The sequence below is a fragment of the Lytechinus pictus genome, chromosome 8 (genome assembly GCF_037042905.1).
Source record: "Lytechinus pictus isolate F3 Inbred chromosome 8, Lp3.0, whole genome shotgun sequence".
Classification (NCBI taxonomy): Eukaryota; Metazoa; Echinodermata; class Echinoidea; order Temnopleuroida; family Toxopneustidae; genus Lytechinus; species Lytechinus pictus.
In genome coordinates, this window is record NC_087252.1 from 6,429,130 (window position 1) to 6,436,040 (window position 6,911).

A 6,911-nucleotide genomic window follows, 5' to 3' on the forward strand; every position below is an offset into this window, starting at 1 on the left:
TGTGAAAAGTTCTATTCACAGAATTTTGTCCTGCGAATTTTACTGTATTTAGTAAAATATTATCTTCTGGAGCATCCCAATAACCGTAATTTTACTTTTGCCTATAATCGCTATAGGCCTATGGCAGCTTCAAAATGAAAATAAAAATCACTCAACAAAATTTTTCGAACTGAGGATATTTTTGCATTAATTTTTCCTCAACCAAATATATCTTCTAGACTCTAGAGCAATTCCCTTAGCATATCCACGAACGAGAAAATATTACACGCATTGACATACTAAGTAGTCTAAAGCAGTTTGTCAAATAGCAAAGTGTATGAATATAGAGACTAGCAAATATGGAGTACTATTGAATTCCAAGAGCATCCGACCGTACCGTCATGGAATTTTCCGCAATCCTTGTGGGCGGTGCCACCGGTATACAAAATGTACCTAGCTATATATGCAAGGTTGCCAGTTGTACTACCAATCTACTTTAACTCAATCAAGCAATGTTATACTTGGCATGATTTACTAAACTTTTACAATAAATTTACACTTAGTTTGGAGGTTTTTAACGTGATAACAGTTTCTGCTTCGATTCGAGTGGTTTCCCGTATCGCTTATATTTATAAGTGCTTTAAAAAGTTATATTTTTTGTGAGTGCATGCAAACTAGGTTTGGGGTATATACCTGCCAGGTCATATCAGAGGGGTACTCCAGATTGATAATAACAAAATTTGAACAGATATTTGCAGACAAATATCACAATCAGACCCCAATCAAATATGCCAGAGAAAAACAAAATTGTGAAATTTAAAAATTTTGCAACTAAAAAAGTACTTCGGTGAAACAGTTATATACACATCTTTATGAATATGCAATGAGCAGGGTGATGATGTCATATCCCAACTTATTCTTTTGTGTTTTTAATTATTAAACAGGAATTATATTTATTCAAAATTTGTCCACCAAGAATGAAAAAAAAATGGATTAGTAATTGATTTCACAGTGAGATAATAATTCTTGCAAAAGAAGGGAGACATAATACTAATAACCATACACAAAAAGAAATAGGCCTTAATGTGTAATGAGATACTAGTAAGAAAACGGAAACCTATAGTGTATTCATAAGCGTGTGTAAACTGTTTTCAGAAAATACTGCCAAACTTCTAACTTTATTATTATCAGATTTTGATAAAAATTTAATTTTGCTCAGTGAATGCTATGTTAGCCTACTCTATTTATTTTTTCAACTTTGTTTCAGCCCTGAGTACAATGCTATTGGGAGAAAAGAAAATGTCATCTTAACTTGTGTGTGCATATTCGTCACCCCCCCCCCTCCCTGTGGTAATGGATATAAAATTTAAAGGTCAAGTCCACCTCAGAAAAATGTTGATTTGAATCAATAGAGAAAAATCAGACAAGCACAATGCTAAAAATTTCATCAAAATCGGATGTAAAATAAGAAAGTTATGACATTTCAAAGTTTCGCTTATTTTTAACAAAATAGTTATATGAATGAGCCAGTTACATCCAAATTAGAGAGTCGATGATGTCACTCACTCACTATTTCTTTTGTTTTTTATTGTTTGAATTATACAATATTTCAATTTTTACGAATTTGACGATTAGGACCTCATTGCCTGAACCACAAAATGTTAAAATAATGGAATGCTACGTGCTCAGGGAGGAATGAAACTTCATTTCATATGACAATGACGAGAAAATCAAAATATTTCATATTTCATATAATAAAATACAAAAGAAATAGTGAGTGAGTGATGTCATCGGTTCCCTCATTTGCATACCGACAGGGATGCGCATATAACTGTTTTGTGAAATGAAGCGAAACTTTAAAATGTCATAACTTTCTTATTTTACATCCGATTTTGATGAAATTTTCAGTGTTATGCTCGTTGAATTTTTATCTTTTTATTCAAATCAAGTTTTTGTTGGGGTGGACTTGTCCTTTAAGAATGTTCCCATTTCTGGAAATATGTTAGTATGTTAGTTATAATGGCTGACATTATGAGCATCGATCCATGTTTTTTTTGGATTAGGAGGAGGCCTATATTGAATTTTAATGTTTAACAGTGTTTTATGCATACAGTATTTACCAATTCTCATATAATTTGCATTACAGTTATTTCGAATTTTTCGGGTTTTCAGAATATTATTAGGGGAGGGGGCACATCAATATGATTCCCCCTATATGCCCCTACTATTTTCGCCCCTGTCCTCTAGAATCGACGCCTTAGTATGTCATGGCAGTATGGGATGTGCCCCACCCCTTCTGTGATTTTTTTGGAGGGGGAGGGGGATAGGAAAATGTCGACCGTTTCCGTTGAAACATATTTTTCTTTGTTGCATTATTTTCAATGAGGCAAATCGACGCATTCTACTCTTCCAGGATTTACCGTTTTTGTCAACGAATTGATTTTTTTTATGAGGGGCAATTTTAAACACCCTATCGGATATTTTTTCTTGGGGGTGGCAAGAAAACCCAATTCTCGTAAAACGACACTTTGTAGAATCACCACAGACCACATAATTTATGGGGGACCGAACTAAGACAACGTTCCTTTTTACAAAATCATTAATTTCTACTTCTACATCTTTGTACACTGTTGAAAATAATTTAGACAACGCTGTTTACTATGTGAATCGTACAGTACAGTTGTTTAAACATTTTAAACAAGTGTTTAAAATCTTAAACCACAAAGTATAAATTCAAATATTTAATTATCAGTAATTTGAACAAGTGTTTAAGATTTTAAACACTTGTTTAAAAAAAAATTACTGTGCGATTCACATAGTAACAGCGTTGTTTACATTATTTTTAACAGTGTACAATATTATTAGCATTCACTTGCGAAGCTACATTGTCGTAGATGGCGTAGTTTCTGGTATGCCAAATATTGCCATTTATTATGATTTTCGATTGCTTTTCTTACATGCCCCCAGTGCACGACTCGAGGGGTCGCGTCAAGAAATGCATCTTGTTGTCATTTTTAAAGGACAAGTCCACCCTTACAAAAAGTTGATTTGAGAAAAAAGAGAAATACCCAACGAACATATAACACTAAATTTTTTTATCAAAATCGGATGTTATTAGAAAGTTATGACATTTTAAATTTTGCTTAATTGCACAAAACAGTTATATGCACATCCTGGGGCCCGTAACTCAAAACTTAGCAATGATCGTAGAACGATTGATTGCATTGACTACAATGTACAATCAATCGTAAAAATCAAGCGTACGGTACGATCAATTGTGTTAAAGGACCCTGGTCGGTTGCAAATGAGGGGACTAATGACATCACCAATAACTCACTATTTCTTTTGTATTTTATTATACAAAATATGAAATATTTTTAAACGTATTTCTCTAACAAATTCATATGTTTGAAAACATTTGATAAATTCTGGTGTTGCTCCTTTCCAAAATAAATTCACTTTGTGGACCAAAATCTTTTCTCCATATCCATGCAAAGGTCGTTGATCTACCTCCTGACTTGGGATGAAGCAGAGAAATTCTGTCGGACATACACGGAGACCCCCACGTCACACATGGATCTTGGAAGCACCCCCAAAAAGCACCCCAAAAATATTCGCAGGGGGTGCTGCTTGTATCATTGTCCATATATAGGCAGCACTCCCTGGAATTCTGGTAATTGTGTCAAATTGGGGAGAAAAGTATTGAAAATGAGGACCATTTTGTGTTGAAAACCTTCTATTGTGGGGGACGGGGGGGTTGGCTTGTCAAATATCCTGGGACAAAAACGATCTTAATTTCTTAGTAAAATCTTTTTTTTTTGCTTGTCAAAATAATTTCCTGGGACCAAAACGATCTTCATTTTGTAGTGGAAACTTTTTTTGATTTTTGTTTTTGCTTGTCAAATTCACTTCAGCACCCCAGCAAAAAAAAAATTGTTCCCAGTGCCCTGACGTCACATTGACACGATTGAAGAAGCATTCAAGGCAATTTTATGATTTTGTGGCCACAATCGTTTATTTCTATTTATAAAGTGTTCAATTCAATTGAATTCTTGTTTTCATTTCCAAACAAACACAATACAAAGTAATATAGATCGGGTACAATTTTACATATGAACATTCTCACCTCGTAAATAAAAAAGTATAAATTGAGCATAAATGGAAATGTTAAAGCATATCATTTGACAGAATAAAAGTATCAACAGATTTACCTCGTGTCTGTATTAGCTGAACCACTCTTACAGACATCAGCTATATTCAATTTAATTCTATTCATGACATAAAAATGGCTCATAAAATATATTACAATAAGATAAACATAGATACGTGAAAAACACTACTACGTACATATTGGGCATAACATAATATCCATTGAGATTCACGTCATTCTTTGAATACTGTCTCATTTCATAACAATTTTTGTAGATTACTTTTGGAAATACTAATGAGTTTGATGTGGATATTATTAGCATTTTCATAATGAAACAGTACTAAAATTACTTTATAAAATGGCTCATAAAATATATAACATTTAGATAAACATTAATACGTGAAAAACACTACTACGTACATATTGGGCATAACATAATATCCATTGAGATTGACGTCATTCTTTGAATACTGTCTTATCTCATAACAATTTTTGTAGATTACTCTTGGAAAATTAATGAGTTTGATGGGGATATTAGCATTTTCAATTACTATTTTACTTTATAAAATGGATTCGCTGGTCCGCATGGAATGATTTATTATACTTATAGCCAGTGGCGTAGACAGGTTCGTACACCTGGGGGGGATGACTGGGCTGCCAACGCTAGTGAGGGCGCGAAGCGCCCGAGCGAGGGAGCGAAGCGACCGAGCGGGGGGAGGGTGTGGGAGGGGGGTGTCCCCCCTCCCACGGTAGGGAGCTTTTGCAATTTTGAACTTGAAATCGTGCAATCTGATGCATACTTAATGAGGTAAAATAACACACACAAGCGCGCACGCACACACACACACATACTCACCCCCCACACACACGGGTGCGCGCACCACACACATACTACGCCTTGAATGGACAGACATACATCGACAAGATCTACACACCGTGGCATACGAATACAGAATGGACTGACACATAGTATTGCATATTGAACCACACTACGTATTTATTTATCTCTGTGAATTTTGCTGTTACACCTCTTCAGAAAAAAAAACCAATGTCAACTGTGTACACGCAGGTATAGTCTTTGTTGTCTTGATATGGGTATGTGGTTATGAATGAAAATAGCCTCTGTGGCCATTTGTGAATAGAACACATAAACAACAAACAAATAACAATATGTCTGTTCATTATAAAGCATAATGAATACATACATACTATGCTTTTTTTTACCTCAAAGAAACAGGCATAGTATCCATAGATGGATATTGGCTGGCGGCTCATTAACATACAGATATAAAAAACATAAACAGTATCACTATGATCCATGGAGTAACAATACTGCTCTGTAAGTTTGTGAAGAAATCGGAACCATAACGGCATTGCATCGTTTCAAATTAGGGCATTATTTACTTCTATTTGATCTCAGTCTTATAATAGTAATAATAATAATAATAATAATAATAATAATAATAATAATAGTAATAATAATAATAATAATAATAATAATAATAATAATAATAAAAAATAATACTAATACAAATAATAATGCTAATACTAATAGGTTCCTTTTATCTCGCATTTCAAGACAGGGTAAATTCACACTGCGCTTTACATGAAACAAACTTCTTTAAACATTTCAAACTTATGTCTTCATGCATCAATCAACATACTTTAAATGAATACAAAACAAAGTGCATGTTAAATAAAACAAAAATAAATAAATAGTTAACAATACAGAAAAGATGTAGCTGCTGCAAGCTTAACAACAAACTAATGTATACCAGTCAGTCCTGATATCAGTATTAGTGTAACAATAGTCATATAGTGGGAGCATGAAGTTGAACAATTCATGATTATATATAATTATATATGTTTGTTTGAATAATACTTGTTATAAAGATAGTAGTATGGTACTCTCTGTCACGAATTATTATGTATACTGTTGTATCACATTCATTTTCTATTCTGTTTTAGATTGCGCTGATGCATTTTGCACACAATGTATAATGCCTATAACACGAGTGGGCCAGACCACACATGTATTTCAATAAAAACCGACTTGAGAAAATAACGTGCATATAAATATATAAATAAATAAATAAATTAATGCATATAATGTATATATATATGTATAAATATCATATACCTGTAATATAATCTGATATAGACTAATAAATAAATAAATAAATATAATACATATCATATATGAGAAGGTATTGCTAGTACTCGGTTCGTGCCTGAAAAGTAGTCTCGATGAAAAGAAAAAAGTTGTTGCTTCATTCCCATACCAAAACAGCTTGATTAACAGTTGCTAATCAGATAATAGAGACATGCGGTAAGTTGGTAAACTTACTTAAGGAGCATTCATGGCTCAACAAACAAACATATCGGTCTCTTAGACAGTTTTACTTTTGTAGTCTTGCAAATTTGTGTTTTAGAAACCAAATATCTTGCGCCCCTTTTCGTTCCTGCCCAGTAAATACTTGTAAGATTTTCTTTTTTTTACCGTCTGAATTGGCTTTCACCGTATGAATGCGGCTAATAACAATAAACACAATTACAATAATGATGAGGATTATTATTATCATCATCATAATTATTATTATTATTAATATTATAATTGTTATCATTATTATTATTACTATTATTATCATCATTATGACTTATTAAGTAACCAAATATCATTCCCCAAAACCTGGGGGGGATGATTGTACATGCCATCCCCCCCACCTTGTGAGGTGGGGGGGATGCATCCCCCTCATCCCCCCCGTTGTCTACGCCCCTGCAG